Here is a 22714-nt window from a genome sequence, read left to right on the forward strand (position 1 = left end):
TAGATAAATCAGCTAGAGTAAGTTTGTGTTGCCTGCCAATCAAAATTCTGACTGATACCTACCTGTCCCCAAAAGCCTTCCAACTCTGCCTCCCAGTCCCATCATCACCTATCCTCTGAACCCCACTTCTCCACAGGTATCTGTCACTTCCAAATTTACCCAAGATAATTCATTTCTTTCCTGGATGTCCACTCTTCAGTTTCACATAATCATCGATGGTTTCTCTGGTGTCCTGGTCCCTCTGTTGTAATTAGTGACCTGTGAATCTACTCCTTGACCCCTTTTCCTTTAACATCCTGTATTCATTCTGTCCCTCAATAAGCGTGGCTAGGCCACAGATATTTATGCTCTGCTCACTGAGCGGGGGCCCTGGGAGTGCTGTGGAGAGCCTGACAGACACCACCCAGCCTTCCTGGGCCCTGATCCAGGGGAGGTTCTTCCTCTTGATCAGGCCCCCAAACCATCACAGATTGTTCCTCTCCAGGAGCAGGTCCCTCTTCCCCTGAACTATCAGCCACACATTCCTTGCCCTGGGGTGTTTTCTTTACAGTCCTTGCTAGTGTGTCCTCCATGTATTTTGAATCACATTGTGACTCTTGTCAGACACCCACAGTGCTTCATTATAGGGTTGCAAAACCCAATTAAGCCCTTGGATAATATGTCCTCATATGTTCCTGGCAAGTTCCTTTCTCACCTCTTGCCTTTTACTAAGTACCAGCCCTGATGCGTGTTCTTACATAGGCAACCTGCCCTCTCAGCTCCAACCCCGGGTCCCCCTGAAATGCAGCAGGCTGCATCCCATTGGAATGCTTCTCACCCTCATCAGACAGCAGAATATACTCCTCAGAGGGTTTTTTTTTCTTTAATTCTGGGCTCTGCTCAGAGACAGTCCTGGCTCAATCCACTGGGTAATTTCCATGGAGCCCACTCCATCCCGGTGATTTCCTGGGAAGGGGCTGTGTCAGGTTGGGGGTAAAGAATCTCTGCTCAGCCACTGACAGCTTCCTGTGACCCTAGGGGCCTCCTAGTCTGAGTACCTTCCCAGCTTCTGAACACCTAAACCCTGAAGAATGGAACTTATTGAAATTTACTTTCCTTTAAAATCTGACATATAACTTTCATATGTAAAGGATAGAAATCTTAAATGTACAACTCAATGAGTTTTTAGCACTTGTACACCCTTGTTGTCATGACCCAGCCACCACAGAACATCCCCACCACCACCCTAGAAGGCCTCCCCCTTCCCACCGCAGACAGTACTACTCCCCTCCCAGAGAGAAACACTCTTTGGTTTCTGTCACCTCAGATTTAGTTTGCTTATTCTCCAAGAACTTGTTTTCAAAAGATAGAGAAATAAAAACACTTCATGTTTTCAAATGACCTGCCACCATTACCAGGAGCAATTTCATTTTAGCCCTTAGGTTCTTCCGAGACTGGAGAAAGAAGTGGGAAGGAAATAAACCAGACTGCTGAGGAAAGTAGGGGTCAACAGAGGCAGGGCCATGGGAAGGGGTCCTGTAACCTGAGGAAGAGTCCTGGGACCAGAGGGAAAACCGCTCCTGTAACAGAGGGGGTGTTCACAGACTGGAGGGCTCATAAACGCCTCTAAGTCCTGAGTTCTTGGGCTCTCTGTTCAGTAGCTGCACGGAGACACTCAAATATCATCTAAACTGACAGAAGGGATAGATTAAAGAGCCTTCTCAGGAGAAGGTCGGTTTTGCCAATTGCCTGTAGAGATGAGCACCTGCTGTCATCAGACCTGAAAATAAGACTCTTGTGGGGACGGACCTGACTCCTGGGAAGGTGAGGTGCTCACACTCCACAGGGACAGAGGGGAAAGAGGAGGGAAAAAAATAATAATTCCAGACAGCGTGCCTGTAGCTGTCCTTGAGCTTCCAGGTAATCTTCCCTTATTAAACTGAGGGAATTACATCAACGATTCATGTGTCCTCTGTTGACACCTGGAGTGTTTGTACTGACAGAAGGGAAAGACAGGACAGCTTCTTAGCCTATGCGACAGGAGGAGAATTATGGCCAGGGACCATACTGAGCTGGGCTAGGACAATGGAGGGTTAGGGTCACCCCAGTCAGCTCAGAGAGCCATTGTGGGAGCCCATCAGGAAACAGCTTCTCTCTCCTTTTGAAGCCCAGCCTCCACTGAGAAGCAGCCGGGCAGAATCAATCCATGGGATTGCCCCCGGTCAAACTTTAGGAGCTCTGGCCACTGGAGAGGGAGCTAAGGTCTTGGGTTCTAATCTGATGGCTAAACACAATTAGATTCAATGTATAAAGTGGCCTTAGCCTTAATGTAATAAAGATATAAGACCACTGGGTTGACTGAGGCTCTTCCATGCTTTCACTTTCTTTCCACTGACTGCAGTTCTCAAAGCTGTAGGGCATATCACAGCAGGCTCCAAATGACAGTTTTTGGCTGTGTATCTCTAAGGAAAGAAATTTTAAGCATGTCCCAATATATGCATATCAGTTTATAAATTACATAATTGTCAAATCACTGTGCTGTGCATCTGAAACTAATGTAATACTGTATATCAACTATACTTCAATTTAAAAAAAAGTTCCCTCATGAAAGGAAGGACTCAAGACCACAGAAGAAATGCACCCTTGGCTGGAATTAATAAGTCATGATAATTTGTTTTTCAGTTTGATTTGTAAGTTACGCAAATTTAGTTGAAATAATAAGTCATATTTCATAAAAATTCTTATTCTCATTGATGTCTGTCTGTTGTTCTTACAAAATAATATTGCACTCTTCTTATACTATCAGTAACAAATGGGTTCAAAACCCACTGAAACTCTGAAAGATCTTTAAACAGATTAGAAAATTTCCAACTTTTAAAGAGTGCTGACATATGGCACATTTATACTGTTTATACCAACAGATAAATGCCAACAGTTTATACCATTTCCAAAATGCTCTTTTCATATATGTTTCTTTAGAAAGACTTTCTTACTTGTTAAAATGCTACCTTTACCTTGAGGGGACATATCAAGTGTGTTTATTGTTGCAGAAATATCTGCTTGGTAACATTTGTCATGAGAGTAAATGTCTGCAAACACAAAACACTACTTACTTCCTTGTAAAAGAAAAGTGTGGAATTCATCTTTAAGTTTGACAAATCTATTCAGCACTTTTCCAAAAGATAGCCAGTGAAACTCTGGGTAGTTCAAAATATTTCCATGAGCCCTTTCCATCTGAACAGAAAGTACTACTAATTCTGCTCAGATACCATAGCAACTAGGCAGCTCTCAATATCTGAAGAGAATGGAGGGTGAAGGCCCTGTGGGCAACCCTCTGCCTTGAAGCTCTACTCTCTACCCACAGGGTGTCTCCCATGCTGGGTGTGACGAGTAATCATTTGACATTCAGACTAAAAGTGCCAGTGCCGATCCACATAATATATTTTTTATTTGGATGAAAAATAAATGTTTAGAGAAGCTTCTTCCACTTTGGAAATTCGTGCTGCTCTTGAGTTAGCCTGACTTTGACTCCACATGCTTCATCACTCCGGGTGTGAGACTCTGGTTACGTTATATAACCTCAGCACAGGTTTCTTCTTCCTCAAACTCAGGATGATGGCAGTACTGACATCATAGGACTGTTAGGAGAATTAGATGAGGTACTGCATGAAATCCTTAGCATGGAGCCTGGTATGATGAAAATACTATAATAATGCTTACTTCTGTTTCCATTAGTCAAGAAGCTCACTTTTATCAGATTGTATCAAAAATGGTCTACTGGGATCAGCTGCCATCCCTCCCTACCCCATTCCCACCCTCTGTCCTGCTCTGACTTTGCCATGGCAAATACATTTCACTGATCTCACAGAGAGGGGAGAGTAGCTGCTTAGAGCACTGGGTTGAAATGGACTGTGATGTTAGGTGTAAGTTCAATGGGCAAAAAAGTGCTGTGATTGATTATCAATGTCTGCCATGGGCAGGAGGAGGAAATAGCACTCCTGATCCTTATTTAATCTCTGAGCACCTTCAGGACCAGGAGAGTGCTTTGATCATCCTTATATAACCAGTCCCTCGCACAGTTTCTATAATATATCAGGGAGTCAGATAAGGTTTGTTGAATAAAATGAACACATAAACAAATGGTTCTATCTTGTTCGTCACTCTCATCACCTCCATTAGCTTGAAGGAAAGTGTTGCTTTTCTAAAAAAAAGTTTGGTCATAGAGAGCTGCCTGGAGGGTTGCAGAGATTGACCAGTGGTCTGACCAGGTACCTCAGGTTGAAGGAGATACTGAAGGAGGGCTGTGGAGAAGGGCGAGCCCAAGGAGGGCACAGGAGGAGGACATGGGGAATATTCATGAAAATCTGTGGACATGAATTGAAGTCTGGCAAACTGTAAGTCACATTATAACCAAACTGATGGTATTTAATTTTTTGAATTCAATAAAGGATATTGCATATGCTCTTAAAACAACATTAAAAAAAAGTTGTTGGGTAACAGATATAAAAATGTTTCCACAACTGAAAAGGGTTTAAAAATTATAAAGGTAGCTGTTGAGTGTTCACTTTTGCTACCTAAAAAGGTGTGAGTCTGTGCTATATGAAAGTGGCTGCTTTGGCCAAAGAGACAACTGTGAAGTTTAGGGATTTGTAGAAATATGGAAGGAAGGGATCTTGAAAATCAGATCAAGGAGTCATATTTTGAAGTTAGAAAATACTTCCTTTTGGTTTTTGGAACAATCTCCATTTTTCTAGTCATCTCACCCTCCCATCATCAACGTGACATGTAGACTATCTTGTCTTTTTCAAATTGAAATGAACTGACATTAACTGAGCTTTAGAAATTAGAACATTGGTCATGGCCTCTTGAGCTAGGCCAAGATTCCTTGGGTGTTATAAAACTTGAGTTACAAATGACTGTAAGCTCTGTGTACACATATAAAACAAATATGTATTTATACATGTACATTATAATTAATGTATAATTACAATTTAATGTTCTCCATTAACTGTTGAGCAATGTTCACCACTCAGTGAAAAAGGCAACAGAAAATACCCATTCAAGTTTTTAAGTATGCCTTTGATTCCCTGACTCTTTTATGCTCAGTAAATTAAATCATTTAGTGTTATTCTCCAGAGGAAAGAGATTTTCTTACCATTTGTTTTATAATGAACATTTGTCAACTCTTAACTAATGTGGATATGAAGTTACACAGCAGCCATGTATTAAATACCATCTTCTGTGTGTACAGAATGTAGTTGTACAAAGTAAGCTTCATTTGGCATTCAGGAGAGACCAGTAAACAGCACTATTCTTCCAGGATCAAGTTCTGAGCCAATTGAGAAATCAGACAAAAGAATAAGGCAGCCAGGAAACTAAATCACCTTTTTTTCACTGATAAAGCTGATTTTGGAGAATGTGGTTTATATGGTGAGTATGGATTTTTTGAGACTAGACTCCAGAATCAGGCAACCCAGCCTACCCAGTCATAGACAGGCCTGGATGACCACAAATGCAGCCCCCCCAAAAAATGACAGCATGAGGAACACAGAAGCATGTATGCACCTCCAGAAGAGAAGAGCTGGGACCCCAGCAGCAGCATCGCCTTCCAGTCTAACCGATCGGATAGAGTTGCTCCCTGTATCTCTTTTCCAGTGTATCTTGGGTGTTTGTGAAGTTGTGACAAGGGACAGTGCCCAGATCCAGAGATACAGGAGAATGACAGAGGAAGGTCATCAAAACACTGAATAAGATCAGAACATACAGGAAATATGATGTCATTCATTTCATATATGCCCCATGAGGACAGGAATCTTTCTTGTTCACTGCTATAGTCCCAGCGCTTAGGGAAATTGCTTAGCTCATCTAAGGTATTCAACAAACACTGAGTGAACAAATAAGGAGGAGTAAATGAGCAGGCAGAGAGAGGCAACAGGAATATCACACACGCGGCACTTCCTCCTCATGGAGAGAGATGTCCTGCCCATGTGTCCAGGAGATATTTCTAAAATAATAATAAAAATAATAGCTGTCCTGGAAACAATTTATTGATTTGACAACTTTGCCATCACATGATATCCCTGAGTTATTTGTAGTTATGGAAAAAGAATGGTATTAATTAACTAATATTTATTGAACATATATTAGGTCCCAGGCACTGTCCTAAGCTCCTGACAAGTAGTAAGTCCTTTAAACTTCATAATAATAGAGGTAGTTACCCTCATTGGGCCAGTTTATGGATGTGCAAAAGGATAGCACCAAGTGTAACAAATTCAAATGCAGGCAATTCAGTTCATGAACTCATATTAACACCTACATTGTACTTTACTTTTGGATTACATAGATTTCTCTCTCTCTCTCTCTTGTCTCTTGGTCAAGTTTTCTTCATCTCTGTGTGATTTAGTTTCCACATATATAAAATGGTGATAACAATACTTATCTGATGCAATGGGGCTAAATAAGATAATAAATATTAAGCACTTAGCACAATGCTTAGTATCCAATAAATGGTTCATACATGGCAGGTATTGTCTACATCTTTAATACTGACATTGTCCCCACTGCAAAGTCCTTGTGCCAGACCTCATATATGTCTACAGATTGGCTACTCTTGGGTCAGGCTTGCTCCAGATCCAAGCAGCCATTTCAGGAGTGATGCCTTCCCACGTCCATTGTCTGCCCAACACACCTGTGGGTTCAGTGGGTTCTGAGCTCTGCTTCTTCCTGAATGCAGGGTCTAGACTTTCATCTCGTGGTGAACTCTGACAGTTGGTGTGCTTTACTATAAGAGAGGCCAATACCTGCTGAGCCTCTATTTTCAACGAGGTCGTAAAGGTGCGCACAATGTTTTCTATGATGGAGAAAACAGTGCCGCAAACCTACAGGGCTGTGGTGGGTACAGAATGCAGCTGTATAAAATAAACTCCCTTTGGGGTCTGGGGGTGCCCAACAACCAACACTTCTCTTCTCTGACCAAGTTTCGAACCAATTGAGATATAAGACAAAAAGAGCAAGGCAGCCTGTAAACCAAAATATCACCTTCATTTACTGAGAAAGCTGATATGGATAATGTGACTTACCTATGCAGGCATCTTGAGACTGAATTCCAGAATTAGGTAAACTAGCCTACCCAGTCAAAGAGAGTGCTGGAACTGTGAGTCCCCATGGAGATCAAGGGTTTTTTTTTTTCAAGTTAAAAGAGATGATGCTTGTAAGGGCATAGATCTGAGCCTCAACTAATCTGAGCTACTATTGTTATTAAGAAATTTAACTTTCCAAATTAAAATGAGGGAACTTGGTGTCATGGGTGACATGCAATCTGTATGGCCTGCCGTTATTTTCCAGGCTAAGGAATAGTTTCTTTGAGGCTGAGAGGCCTCGAAGACCTTGAACCTCCGTGTCCATTAATCTTGGAGGAAGCGGGAAAAATTACAGGTTATAATGGTGAAGAAAGCTTAAACCTCTTCTCTAATATGCCAGTGACCCAAGCACTTCCTCTGAATCTCTACAGAAAGCAAAAGTCCCAGAAAACGTACTGGAAGCCTCTGGGGACTTGTGATCCTAAAGAACCCACTTATAGTCCGTCCTTCAGGCTGGTGTAGTCCGTTTCGTAGCAAGCTTTTGAGGTAGCGTTTTAATATTTTTCCTTCCTTCCTCGCTTTTTCCTCCCCTCCCTCCCCCCTTCTTTCTCTCCCCCCTTTCTTCCTTTCCTTCTTTAGCTAAGGAGCTGTGAGCAGGAGTAGGTGGCTTGGAGCCAGATAGATATCAAGGTAAGTTAACACTGATTCCCCTGACGGAAAATGTAAAACTGCTAATAACTTGTTTGCAAAGGTCGGAGGGTGGAAGCGTAAGCCTAACGTTTCCTGCAGGCTGCAGCTTGCTCTTCCAGGAGGAGAGGTTCTCAAGAGCCTCCAAATACGCTGCACCTGCTGACTGCCCGCTGGCTGAGTTCACTGGTTCTCACTGTCATTACCACACTTTGGAAAGAAACCGCAAGGCTGCGGCTGGCCTCCTGCAAGGGGCGGCTGGCACTTGTTAGCACCTGAATATCTTCTCTAGCTGTAGGGACCCCACAGTCTGAAGGGACAGAACCTGCCTGGAGGAGATGTCACAGGCAGGTGGGTAGCAGAATGGGGAATACAGGACATTAAGAACCTTGGCTACCCTAATTTCAAAAAATTACTTGCCACCTATAGTCATTTTATTATTCAATTCATGTCACAGCTCTTGTGTCTATCACATATGATCTTGCTTAGTTACTCGATGATTGATTATCTGTCTTCAATGCAAGAATATAAGGTTCATAAAGGACAGGGGTCTCATCTCTCATGTTCCCCCCTGCAGCATCCATGTTTAGGGCTGGTCCTGGCTCATAGCATTCAGGATATTTGCTGAATGAACGATTGAAGAAGTGAATCCTATCCCTAGGGGGGGCAGGTGATGGAGGTGTCTGGGGCCCACAGAGCCTGAGGGAGGTGTCTTGTACCCCGTGTTGTGCCTCCACAGGCAGCAGCTCTCTTCCTGTGGCTCAGCTGACTCACAGAGGAATCGAATGAGGTTGCAACCCAGCACTGGTGGGCAGAGCCCTGGGTATCATGCAGCGTACAGGCCCACGAAGCTCCCCCAGCTTGCCCTTTTGGTGGGCATTTCACCTGGTCACATGACAGGATAGACCTCCCAACTGCAAGACAGGAGGCAGCCTGTCCTCCACTTGGAATAAGTGCAGAGAGGTTCTTGTGTCCTCACTCACTTTCTCAGAAGACCTCCTGCTGACCTACATGCTTTTGCAAATGCTCCCGAACAGAGTGGGAAGATTCCAACGAGGTGCACTTTTCCTCTCACCATGATTAACACGTTGACTTCTGCCCTCAGAGTAAAGTGTGTGTCATGCGTCCCAGCCCAGGCAGAGTGAAGGGGCAGCAGATGCCTTTTCACTGGTGCCCCACCAGGCTATCCATGGCTCATCATTTCTACCTGCTCAGCACTCATCTCAAGGGGCTTCCACATGTTCCTTGAGTCTGAGATCAGGAGACCCTATCTGGATCTTCACGAGACAGATTAAGACAAAGGATAAATCATGTTTACTGAGAACCTACTGTGTGCCAGACACATGCTAAGGGGTCTATAGAAATTACATCATTTGATTGTTGTGTAATCCCATTACCTATATGGGAGACCTGAGACTCAGGAGAACACAAATTTAGTGTTAACTTCTACCTGCCATTCACTGGACTTGCAACCATCATGTGGAAGCTGTGTCCTATTGCATACCTAAATACTGAGGACCATAATCCTGCTCATTCATTCCTCAGCAGCAAATATTTATTCTTTACTCTGTGTTGGGTATTGTGCTCAGTGCTGGAGTTACAACAATGAACACAACAGGCAAAATTCCTGCTCTCTTGCAGCCTATGTTCTGCAGAGAGCAACACACAATGAACAGGGTAAGACATGTAGAGTCATGGTAGCATTCAGGCTGGGGGAGTGGAGACAGAGCTGGGTAGGGAATGTGAAACGCTGGCTGGGTGGAGGGTGTGCTGTTTCCCTCGGGGTGGCCAGGACAGGGCTCCTGAGATGGCAGATTTCATTAAAGGCCTGAGGAAGGTAAAGAAGGAGAAGGTGCTGGGATCAGAAGTGGGTTCTAGGGCAGGTCCAGCCTCACCTGTGCAACAGCAGGCAAGTCACCCTGCTGCTTTGTGTGCTCTTCTGTAAAATGAGCACAGAGGACAGGACTCTTTTCTTCAATTGTTTATTTAACAAATATCTATTTCCTGGTTACTGTGAGCCAAGCACTGTCCTCAACATTGCAGAGGTGAACACGACAGAGGAGCACCCTGTCCTGAAGGGACTTTATGATCTTGTGGGAAAGACAGACGATCAATCAATGAGGAGGCAAGATCATCTTTGACAGACCTAAGAGCTGTGACGTGAATCAAATACATAAATGACTATAGGTGGTAAGGTAAGGTACTTCTCATGGGATAGTCAGGGATCCTAATGTTCTGCACTCAGGTCCTATGTCCACCTGCCTGTGACAGTCTCCCAGTGGACCAGGACCATAAAGGAGCCATACTGAACTAGACCTGGGCCAGTCTCCAGCTGAGAAACCCCCAGCGCCAAGGAGTGGAGAGAACTATGAAGGTGTAACAGTGAGCAGAGCCTACCTCCTTCCTGGGGTCTCAGGACTTCCCTGGTCCTTTCATATCTCAATGGCATTTATAGCCTGCAGTGTCAGAAGAGGTACGAAGTCATCAGTGAATGCTTTCTTTCTGCCTTACATTTATTTCCAGGTTCTTTCCAGGCATTTGTTTCTTTTCTTGTTTTCTCTACTCCCTACCATCAGAAAGCTGCACTTCTGATCATTTTTCCTTTGACAGTTACAATATTCCTTCCCTGCTGACTCTCATTCCTTTGATTTTTCTTCCTAGTGTCCTAACCTTGTTATATTAGCTCAGTTTGCATTCTCCTCTTTCCAGCCACAGTGCCTCCCACTGCAGGCCTGCCTGCCACTTCATTAGCAAGCTGTTTACACCACTTCCCGGTCATTAATAAAGATAATAAATGAGAAAAGGCCCAACACCAGCCCCTTATACCCCTGCAGACACCTCCCTAGTGGGTAATTGCTATTTATTGTGCTGCTCTGTTTATTGTCTTTTAGCCGGTTGTGACTCTGTTATTCTCTAAACTGCCTTTAACAGATTTTTCAAGGGGATTTCTTATGAGGCAAATATTTACTCTGAAGCTTAATAATGCCAAGGTCTAGGGAAACTCTCTTTGTCAGTGGAATCATGTCCAGAGCTGCACAAGTTAAAACCCTCCCAGATAATACCTGACCCTGTGGCTGTGACCACCCTGAGCCTGCCTCTAGTGACTTCCTGTCTCATGCTAACTTGAGCCACCTAGGAACCTACTTTTTCTATTCTTCAAGTTCTCTGCAATTTTATGCCCTTGGAAGTCTAATTATTATTTAAAAAATCAACATGAACTAATGAGAACAAACTTCCTGCCTCCCTTCCCTTTAACATATTTGATCATTTTAGTGATGCCCCTCTGTGTCATTTGCCCAACACAAAAAGTTCCCTGAGGGCCCACACAATATGTCAGATGTTGTTTATTGTTTACACACAGAAGTACAAACACCACGCAGTACTTCTGCTTCTGGTGGGATGTGTAATCTGTATTCTCTCACAGATAGCAACTATAAACTCTGGATAATATACAAAAAAAAACACACAACTGGAAGGAACTGGAGAGTGAACAAGAGCAGGAAGATTCTGGAAAGGAATTAACACTTGGAAAAAAGAGGAGGAAGATTCTGTTCTTTGAATTTTTCCTTTTGGAAAAGAGGAAACAGCATTAGATGTTTCCTATTTTTATAGCTTTTGAACTTAGGGTGTTATCTTTTTAGGGTGTTATGAGGAGCAGAGTGGATAAAATCCTATAAAAAATTTCACTGGTGAGTGAGAGGGGAATCACAGAAAAGAAAGAGTCAGAGGAGAGAACCCAGATTCTGTGTATAAACTCTGTCTGGGTCTCTATCTTCCTCTCAAACAATGAACATTTCAGGTAGATTGCAGGCAGACCAGCTGAGGATGAACCAAGATTTGAGTTGCTGCCTAAAAGACAGAGTTTGCATTTTGAATCCAGATAAGAAAATTAACTGCTAAAACAAATAAAGTAAATGATCTTCAGAGGAATATAACACAATCCAAAGTCATCACATTACATTCACAATATCCAGGACATGATCCAGTGAAATTACTCAGCATATGAAGAAACAGGAAAATGTGACCCATTCTCAAGAGAAAGGGACAATCAATAGAGAATAACCTCAAAGGTTCCCAAAGACAATGAAATGAGCTAAATAAATTATTAGAATACAACACAAACTGGCTTTCTTTTCCTCCCTGCCTGTTTGAAGATCCACTGCCATCATGAATAACACAGTAACTACCCAGAATGGGAAGTTCATGACCAACAGACCACTTTAGTGGAAACAAATGGTCACTGACATCCTTCACCCTGGGAAAGCAATGGTACCTAAGACAGAAATTCAGGAAAAACTAGCCAGAATGTCCAAGGCTACACCAGATGTCATCTTTGTATTTGGGTTCAGAACCCATTTTGATGGTGGCAGGATAACTGGCTTTGGCATGATTTACAATTCTTTGGATTATGCAAAGAAAAATGAATGCAAACATAGACTTGCAAGACATAGATTGTATGAGAAGAAAAGACCTCAAAAAAAAAAACAGCAAAAGAACCACAAGAACAGAATGAAGAAAGGCAGGGGGACTGCAAACACCCACATTGGTGCTGGCAAAAAGTGAGCTGGAGGCTGGGCAACAGAAGGAGTAAAGATTCTGCAGTGACTTTATCTGTGGTGATTGTGCAGAGTTTTTATGAGAGGATTAATAAACTAAGAACTTTAAAAATAAAAGAATACAACACAAACTATGCTTTAAGTACAGTCCAAATATGATGCACCCAGCACAGAGGTGGCACACTAGACCGAACAATCTGAAAAAAAAAATGATGGATTTTTAAAGATCAAAGCAATTTTGAAAATCTCTTGTGGTCCAAGAATAAAAACATTCAGTTTGTAATTTTACTACACTTAGATTTTCTGCAGACTCTATGTAAATAGAACATAGTGACTGTTTGCACTACTAGGAACACTTTACATTCCTTTTTGGAATGGAAAGGATCTATCTGAGCAATTCAAATAAAGGCAATACTTAGAGATTGAAATAAAGTAAAATTTTAAATCTAAAAAAAGGGACAAGAAAGGCTCCTCACAGAATTTAGCATTGGAGTGGGAGTCTAAGGACTTGAAGAATGAAAAGAGAGGGAGAGAGGAAAAAGAACTGGGGCAAATACATGTCAGGAGTGAGGGAGGGTATTTAAGACAGAGGGAACAGAGGCAGTGCCTTGGGAAAATCACAAGAACAGTTGAAGTCCTCCCGTTCTACATTAGTTGGTTCATCAAAAATATTAGTTAAAGATCTATAGAAAGTTATTTTTATATGCCTTAGACATTTTTCTTGAATTTAAAGCATATGAATGGATAGTCTTTCACCAACCTTATGATTTCAGCCCCAGATCTCTTAAGATTAGTGTTCCATGTTTAATTTCTAGTATAAACAAATCTGTATTGCACTGTATATTACTTCCAGTTTCAATTTTTAAGTAAAACATGAACTTAAAAACTCTTACAAAGTCACCTTAGACAGAAGCTATACTTTTGTAACATCTTTGCACCCAGTCTTTATAGTTGTTTTATTCACACCCAGTCCAATAGTATTTTGGAGCAACTCATCTTAGTGAGTTTTTCAAAAGCATTCAGCCTAGTTTTCATAGAAACACTGTTTTCTCCCTGATATGGTATCTCATTGTCAAACATTTATATATAAATTAAATTACATAATGGTAATTAACAAGCACAAGGACAATGGATGCTTGGTAAACATACAACCTTACTTGTGGAAAGAGAAGTGTATGGGCCCATGAGAGAGCCATCAAATATCTCAAATGCTTACTGTTCTGTGAGCATCAGTGTGTTCACAGAGGTAATGGAGAGTTTAAGTCAATAGGGTGAAGAGGGAATGTCCTAATTTTGTATGCCTGCTGCATAGCCCAGAACACCTCTCCAGTATTGTCTAATCCAGAACAACTTTTCTAACATTGTGAATTTCCAGCTAGGAAAAAGAAGTATCAATAGGGAAGACATATAAAAGTAGTCAGATCTAAAAGAACACCACAGTCACTTCACACAGATTGATGCTTACCTAAAATTCTGTCCAAACTCATCACTTCCAGGTCATCTCTGTCCTCTCTGACTTCTTCCATCAGAGACATCTCCAAAAACTGCAGTTCTGCTCCCTGATTTCCTGTCCTTAGAGAATAACATTGTGTTGCTATTGCAAGTATAAGATGAGTTCGAGAACTTTAGTAAACATCAAATGACCTGAGTTAAGCATTTCCTAAACACCAATTTGGAAAAGTCATTTAAATTCAGCTGGAATGGTTCATTAAAAATTTGGATTGGCAATCATATATTAACAGTCTTCAACAGCTACCTAAATTAAGAAACTCAGCTGAAAATAATCTTTGTACATGTTTTCTTGAGTGAGGCCTAATTTAGAAGTCAGAGGTATTTATTGGTTAGGACAGGGAATAAAATGGGAAAAAATATCATTTTTAAATTAAAGATCCAAATAAAACATATAAGAAATAAGATAACATTTATAGCAAAAATAAGTTCTGAAAGATGGCTAAGGTAAAGGAAGAATTTATTTATGGCTGACTAGTTGAAATTAATTTGGGTAATCAAATGAAAAATGAGTAAGAACTAATGAAGAATTAGTGGACTCCTAAATGGGCAAATGTGTCATCAACAAATATTCATTGAACACCTACTCTGTGTCACATGCTGGATGAGGATGTTAATGAAGATTATTATTACACACATAATTCTTTTGTAATCATTAGATCATTTAAAGAAAAATGAAGAGTTCTACAATGTTCTCAGTGTCTCACGTAAACATATTCTAAATATATTGTTTGATCACAAATGGAGGCTAATGCTGACCCGCACATCAACAAGACTTCCAGTTGTAATAGAATTGCCCTGCCAGATTCCATTTCCTAGCTGCCATGTCATGCAGAGGACCTGACAAACACTTTATTTAGGCTCTCCTTACTTGAGAACAAGGAAGAAGCAAGTCATGTGGATCTTCTCACGATTATGAAGATATTTCAAAATACAGGTCAATATTTTTCAGCATTATATTATCCAGTATTTGGACTTATTTTTGCATTACATATCTGCTTAAACTTCTCAATTTGTTAGTGACCATCAGTCCTTATTTTTCTGAATTTACCAACATTCAGTACACATGACTATTTCTTCCTTCTTGGAAGAGTTTCACCTTTCCCTCCATGCCACACTCTCATGGGTTTTGTTGTTGTTTAACAGTGCTTTTAAACACTGCTAAAAATAAAATCCACCTATTTCAAGTGTCCAATTTAATGCTTTTTAGTAACTTTACCAAATGGTGGAGCCATCACCAAAAATCAGTTTTAGAACATTTTCATCTCCCCAATAAGATCCCTCCAGCCCATTTACAATTAATCCCCTATCTCACCCCCCGCCTCATCTTTCTTGGTTTTCCTCCTATCTCCCTGACTACTCCCTCAATCTTGCAGGCTGATTCTCCTTTCCTGAATCTTTAAATATTAAATTTCTCAATGCAGTGCTTGGGCCCTCTCCTTTCTCACTCTGCACTCCACCTGAGGAGGACCTCATAGGACCACAGCCTCAGTTACCACCTAGAGGCAGGGAGCTCTAGACCTCTCCAGGTTGCTCCAAAGCTGTATGTCCAAAGGCTCTAGTAGACACCACCAGTACAGATGCTCAAAAGGTACTTTAACTCCACATACCTGAATCCAAACTCATGGCTCTGTCGTTTTGGTTCTCAATCTTAGTAAACTGAACACTTATCAATCTCTGAAGCCAAAAACCTTGGAGCCATCCTTGACAAGACCCCCTTCCTTGCCATTCCTATATTTAACACATCACCAAGTCTCTTCAATTTTATATACTAAACATCTCTTAAATGCATTTTTTTCTCATCCTCATCACTTCTGCCATTAGCCTCATCCAGGATTCTACTTTCTCTCATCTGAAATATGCAATAATAGCTTCTAACTTGTGTCCTTATCTTCTCTCTTCCCCTTCCAATCAGTTCTTTATACTATAGCCAAAGTGAAATTTTTTTAAAAAATTTACACCTGATCTAATAGCTCTCTGTTCCTTTTAGACTAATATAAATTTATTAGTACAACTCTCACAGTGCCACTGCCTCTGTACCTCATTCTCCAGCCTGACAGCCCATCTTTAATCTTTTTTTAGTACACATGTTCCTATACTTCAAGGGCTTTTGCACATTTGTTCTCTCTGATTAAATCTCCTTCATCACTCACTTCCATTCACCCAGTTAAACTGCTACCAATCTGTCAGATCTCAGTTCAATCCACACTTTCTCAAAAACCTCCCACACCCATTCTCAGTCTAAATCAAGTCATCAGGTTATATATTTTCTTAGCATTTTATACCTTCTCTTTATAAAACCTACTGTTGTTTGTAATTATACGCTTATTTATGGCTGTTTGATTAATATCTGTCTTTTCTACTAGCCTGTAAGTGCCATGAGGACAGTAGCCATGTCTGTCTGTGTTCCTCCAAGAACTAACACAGCACACAGGAGGAACTCAATAAATACTGTGAAACAATAAGTAAGTGAATAAAATGAATGCAACCAATAAAACTGAGCAGAACACCTTGAATAAGCTGGCAATTGCTTACATTGTACACTCCCCACCAGATATCTAGTGTGGCCTTATTTTACATACCCAGAGGGAAGAGCTCAGTTTAAATGCAGAGGCTATTTCTTGACTCAGGCATGTAATGGAGTCAAACTCTTATTACTTTTCTGTGAACATGTCTCCAACTGTGATAGGCCTTTATAGCTGACATGATATAACCTCCCCAACTCCTTGGGAATGAAATTAAGAATGAGTCTTCCTCATCCAGCAGTGTGCTGGTAAACATTTAACACTTGGCTCTCTAAGAGGAAAAGCCCTGATTGGTAATACAGTAAGCATTCTGACCATAGTCAATTTAAAGCCACCAACCTGATTTCCCTGAAAACAGAGTTGGGAAGAGAGACACAAACTACTCTTAAGAGCCAGGCCAGCCAGCTCCAGCCCACCACTAGGTGTGAGGGACACTTGCCTCCAAAGTTTTCTTTTCCTTCAATAACTCAAAATATGGACTGCCTTTGCCTCAGTCCACCTTTCTGCAACTTCATGTCTTCCTATTTTTAAGTCTTTCAACTAATATGATTGCCATGTAGAATACAGAGACTTTAGGAGAAGTTTTTTATATCTATTGCCAAGGCTAAATGTCTGTCATGAACTCTAATCTGCCACAAGAATCAGTCAGAGGGGTTCAATTTGTACCTGCAGTTGCACAAAGATTTGCACCAGTGAACCCCCATCAAAAAGATCAGGCTCAAGCATCTGACCATGAGTAAATGTTATTCACAAGGACTATTTACCAACAGTTCCACATGCCTTTTCACATACTTCATAAATAGGTTTAAGGCCGTGTTTATGCAAAGGATTAGTGGAAGGGCAAAAGTCTCAAAGGAGAGGCCTCAGCAAAGCACCTCTCCCTCCAAGCATTAAATTGTCAACAGAATTAAACCTGTGCTCCTCTCTAAAGTCCAACTTCTCAGACAGCGTTAGGCACCCACGTGTGTTGGTGAAAATAAAGTCAACAGAAGCACACTTGTCACACCCCTCACAGAACAGCATGACCACTGCTGCTCAGACGTGGCAACCCATGCCTGCTGGAAATCCTCCCAGTAAACACACCGCCGAGTCCATCTCTTGCTGTGTGGCTGACAGCAGGGTACAGAATATTGCTTCTGAGAGCAATGATAGCAAAGCTAGCATGGGCCCCAACTGCCTGTTAAATGCCTAATGATTAACAGAAGTCCCAGCCCCAGGCTTTGGGCTGCCACTCAGGATAGTCTGTTTAGTAAACAGTCAAGTACCAATATCTTGAGCAAGTTGAACAGATGGCTCCAGGGTTCAGGCCAACTGTGTTTCCCTCAATTTCACACAGCTTTGAGTAATGAAGGCCATAAAATTCAAGAAAAGTATAAATATAAACACTCTTTCTTCCTCCTCCCTCTCTCACAAATGCTCAGGGGCTCCAATCTCTAGGTGATGAAATCTGACAAAGATGGAAGATTGGAGGAAGGGGGAGGGTCTGAATGGAATGGATTTGAAGTCATTAGAAACCATCTGTATGTGATTGAAGACTGAAGAGAGACAAATGAAATCTACATAGTTTTTCTGTACAGAGCATATGAAGGAACCCATACCATGAGACAGTGCTATGAAGCTCAGCCAGTGGCTCAGAGAGTTGCTGGCAGAAACCACTGACTCTAAAGTAGAAACGCTCTTGGATTCAGTTGTTAAAAGAAACATTGGGCCTACCTACCACAGAACTTCTCCATCATATCCCAGATTCCAAATGTTGTAAGCAAGAAAATGTTAGAGACTGAGATATGAACATCACAGGTTTGATATTCTTATGAATATCATGTGCTTACAACAGATTCAGGAAGCCTGCTTACCAATGTGAGCCCTGGCTGATCACCTGTTATGCTATCTTTGCATTTGTAAAATTGGTACATAAAGCCTGATTTTGTGTGTCTCATAGAGATATTGCTAAGATAAATATGTCTTCTGGGCCAAAGGGGATTATAAATTCATGCTTTTAGGCCCTGTTTTACCCCAAATAAATGTTTAGCAAAGCTTTAAAAGAGAAAAATTAAACAGACACAACCCTCATTCCAAAACAAAATAAACTTCTGCATGACTCAGCAGCAAAAAGCAGGAAACAAAGGAGAGGTACACTTCCCTTGACCTGGAAAATATATATGGAACTAATATAAAGCTATATACCTAGGGCAGAGGGAGAGGTCAGTCTGAGTACCTGCTGCTGCCTGCTAAAGTAGGTGACTGGATGGATGTACACTATCCTCAACCTCATCAGAATACAGGGGTACTGAGTTTCCAACAGATGTCAGAGTTCTGGTTTAAATTCCAGAGGGTCTAATGGAGATATCCACAAAATACAGGTAAGGATGATATTACAGAGACAAAGAAAACAAAACAGAACAAAACAAAACCTTTCTGCTCAAGATGCATCTATAAATCAAATTCTAAATTACAGAAGGAACTTAATCAAAGGAAGTTAGCCAACAATTTGAAAATATAGAGATCAATTCACTCCTGAAAATTAGGCTATTATTTCACAGGCAGCCTATTATTCAAATGGGCCTATCTGGCATATTTAAACTACAGAAAACCAAAGACATAGAGAAAACCTTGAATGAAGTCAGAAGAAAATGCCACATACCAACAAAGGAAGAAGGATAGAAATTACAGCAAATTTCTCATTATAAGCCATGTAAAGAAAAAAGAGCAGAGTGAACAATTTAAAGCATTTGAAAGAAGGCAAAAACTCACCAACTTACAATTTTATATCCAGTGAAATTATCCTTCAAAACTGAAGAGAAAAGAGTTTCTCAGCTGAAAAAAAAAAACAGAACTGAGGGAATTCATCACCAGCAGACCTACCCTGTAAGAAATATTAGAAGTTCTTTGGGAAGAAGGAAAATTATATAGATTAGAAACTTAACATCTGCATGAAGAAATGAAAATACCAGAGAAAGGAAAAATGAAAATAAAACAAAATATTTGATTTTTCCTATACTTAATTAACCTAAAGGATAATTTTATTGAAAGTAATAGTAAACATGTACTGGATGACTATGGCATATGAATTAAGTGAAATGAATTACAGGAATATGCTAAAGACTGGGAAGGAAGAATTGGAAGTACTGTATTATGAGGCACATATACTACACAGTGTTATTTGAAGATAGACATATTAAGAATTTTATTGCAAACTCTAGAGCAACCACTAAAAAATGTTTTTAAAAGAAATATAATTGACATGCTAACAGAGGAGATAAAAATTGAATCATACAACTGTTCAATTAAAATCAGAGAGGGCATAAAAAGAGGAGAAGAAAAACAAAGAACAAATGCAAAAAATAGAAAACAGTTACAAACATGATTGGTATTAATCTAAATGTATCAATAATCACTTTTAATTTGAATGCACTAATTACAAGACAGATTATCTGAGTGGATAAAAACACCACCATCAACAAAACAAAACAAAACAAACAAGAAGAGCAAGACTTAACTACCTGTCCACAGAAACCCTAGAGCAAAAAAATGCAGTGAAAAAATTCAAAGGATGGAATAAACTTCAGCTTGTTCACAATCTAAGAGGGTATTTAAAAGATAAAGAACAGTATGCAATGCAGATGGTTAAAAGTGTAGTTGAGACATATGACGTCTTGATTAAGAGGCTCCAACATATATATATATATATTGGTGTTAGAAATCAGAATGGTGGTTAATCTTTTTTTTTCATTTTATTATCATTATTCTGCAATTACATGAAGAACATTATGGTTACTAGACTCTCCCCTTCATCAAGTCCCACCCCACAAACCCCATTACAGTCACTGTCCATCAGCGTAGTAAGATGCTGTAGACTCACTACTTGTCTTCTCTGTGCTGCACAGCCCTCCCTGTGCCCCCCCCCCCCATATTATACATGCTAATCATAAGGTCCCCTTTCTTTTTCCCTGCCCTTATACCTCCCTTCCCACCCTTCCTGCCCAGTCCCTTTCCCTTTGGTAACCGTTAGTCCATTCTTGGGTTCTGTGATTCTGCTGCTGTTTTGTTCCTTCAGTTTTTCTTTGTTCTTATACTCCACATATGAGTGAAATTATTTGGTACTTGTCTTTCTCCGCCTGGCTTATTTCACTGAGCATAATACACTGTAGCTCCATCCATGTTGTTGCAAATGGTAGAATTTGTTTTCTTCTTATGGCTGAATAATATTCCTTTGTGTATATGTACCACTTCTTTATCCATTCATCTATTGATGGACACTTAGGTTGCTTCCATTTCTTGGCTATTGTAAATAGTGCTGCGATAAACATAGGGGTGCATCTGTCTTTTTCAAACTGGAGTGCTGCATTCTTAGGGTAAATTCCTAGAAGTGGAATTCCTGGGTCAAATGGTATTTCTATTTTGAGCTTTTTGAGGAAACTCCATACTGCTTTCCACAATGGTTGAACTAATTTGCATTCCCACCAGCAGTGTAGGAGGGATCCCCTTTCTCCGCAACCTCGCCAACATTTGTTGTTGTTTGTCTTTTGGATGGTGGCAATCGTTACTGGTGTGAGGTGATATCTCATTGTGGTTTTAATTTGCATTTGTCTGATGACAAGCGATGTGGAGCATCTTTTCAGGTGTCTGTTGGCCATCTAAATTTCTTCTTTGGAGAACTGCCTGTTCAGCTCCTCTGCCCATTTTTTAATTGGATTATTTGCTTTTTGTGTGTTGAGGTGCATGAGCTCTTTATATATTTTGGATGTCAACCCTTTATCAGATCTGTCATTTATGAATATATTCTCCCATACTGTAGGGTACCTTTTTGTTCTATTGATGGTGCCCTTTGCTGTACAGAAGCTTTTTAGCTTGATATAGTCCCACTTGTTCATTTTTGTTTTTGTTTCCCTTGCCTGGGGAGATACGTTCATGAAGAAGTCACTCATGTTTATGTCCAAGAGATTTTTGCCTATGTTTTTTTCTAGGACTTTTATGGTTTCATGACTTACATTCAAGTCTTTGATCCATTTTGAATTTACTTTTGTATATGGGGTTAGACAGTGATCCAGTTTCATTCTCTTACATGTAGCTGTCCAGTTTTGCCAGCACCATCTCTTGAAGAGACTGTCATTTCCCCATTGTATGTCCATGGCTCCTTTGTCATATATTAATTGACCATATATGTTTGGGTTAATGTCTGGAGTCTCTATTCTGTTCCACTGGTCTGTGGCTCTGTTCTTGTGCCAGTACCAAACTGTCTTGATTACTGTGGCTTTGTAGTAGAGTTTGAAGTTGGGAAGCAAGATCCCCCCTGCTTTATTCTTCCTTCTCAGGATTGCTTTGGCTATTCGGGGTCTTTGGTGTTTCCATATGAATTTTTGAACTATTTGTTCTAGTTCATTGAAGAATGTTGTTGGTAATTTGATAGGGATTGCATCAAATCTGTATATTGCTTTGGGTAGGATGGCCATTTTGACAATATTAATTCTTCCTACTCAGGAGCATGGGATGAGTTTCCATTTGTTAGTGTCCTCTTTAATTTCTCTCAAGAGTGTCTTATAGTTTTCAGGGTATAGGTCTTTCACGTCCTTGGTAAGGTTTATTCCTAAGTATTTTATTCTTTGTGATGCAATTGTAAATGGAATTGTTTTCCTGATTTCTCTTTCTATTAGTTCATTGTTAGTGTATAGGAAAGCCACAGATTTCTGTGTGTTAATTTTGCATCCTGCAACTTTGCTGTATTCCGATATCAGTTCTAGTAGTTTTGGAGTGGAGTCTTTAGGGTTTTTTTTATGTACAATATCATGTCATCTGCAAATAGTGACAGTTTGACTTCTTCTTTACCGATTTGGATTCCTTGTATTTCTTTGTTTTGTCTAATTGCTGTGGCTAGGACCTCCAGTACTATGTTGAATAACAGTGGGGAGAGTGGGCATCTCTGTCTTGTTCCTGATCTCAGAGGAAAAGCTTTCAGCTTTTCACTGTTCAGTATGATGTTGGCTGTGGGTTTATCATATATGGCCTTTATTATGTTGAGGTATTTGCCCTCTATACCCATTTTGTTGAGAGTTTTTATCATGAATGGATGTTGAATTTTGTCAAATGTTTTTTCAGCATCTATGGAGATGATCATGTGGTTTTTGTCTTTCTTTTTGTTGATGTGGTGGATGATGTTGATGGATTTTCGGATGTTGTACCATCCTTGCATCCCTGGGATGAATCCCACTTGGTCATGGTGTATGATCCTTTTGATGTATTTTTGAATTTGGTTTGCTTATATTTTGTTGAGTATTTTTGCATCTACATTCATTAGGGATATTGGTCTGTAATTTTCTTTTTTGGTGGGGTCTTTGCCTGGTTTTGGTATTAGGGTGATGTTGTCTTCATAGAATGAGTTTGG

The 22714-nt window shown here is 40.5% G+C and overlaps 1 long non-coding RNA gene and 1 pseudogene across 1 annotated transcript in view; both read left to right on the forward strand.

The window, feature by feature from the left end:
* Positions 1–22714, forward strand: part of LOC140849403 (uncharacterized) — a 76312-nt gene that overhangs the window by 38589 nt on the left and 15009 nt on the right. The window lies entirely within an intron of this gene.
* On the forward strand, positions 11913–12419 carry LOC108391897 (small ribosomal subunit protein eS24 pseudogene; annotated as a pseudogene).

The sequence above is a fragment of the Manis javanica genome, chromosome 5 (assembly GCF_040802235.1).
Source record: "Manis javanica isolate MJ-LG chromosome 5, MJ_LKY, whole genome shotgun sequence".
Lineage (NCBI taxonomy): Eukaryota > Metazoa > Chordata > Mammalia > Pholidota > Manidae > Manis > Manis javanica.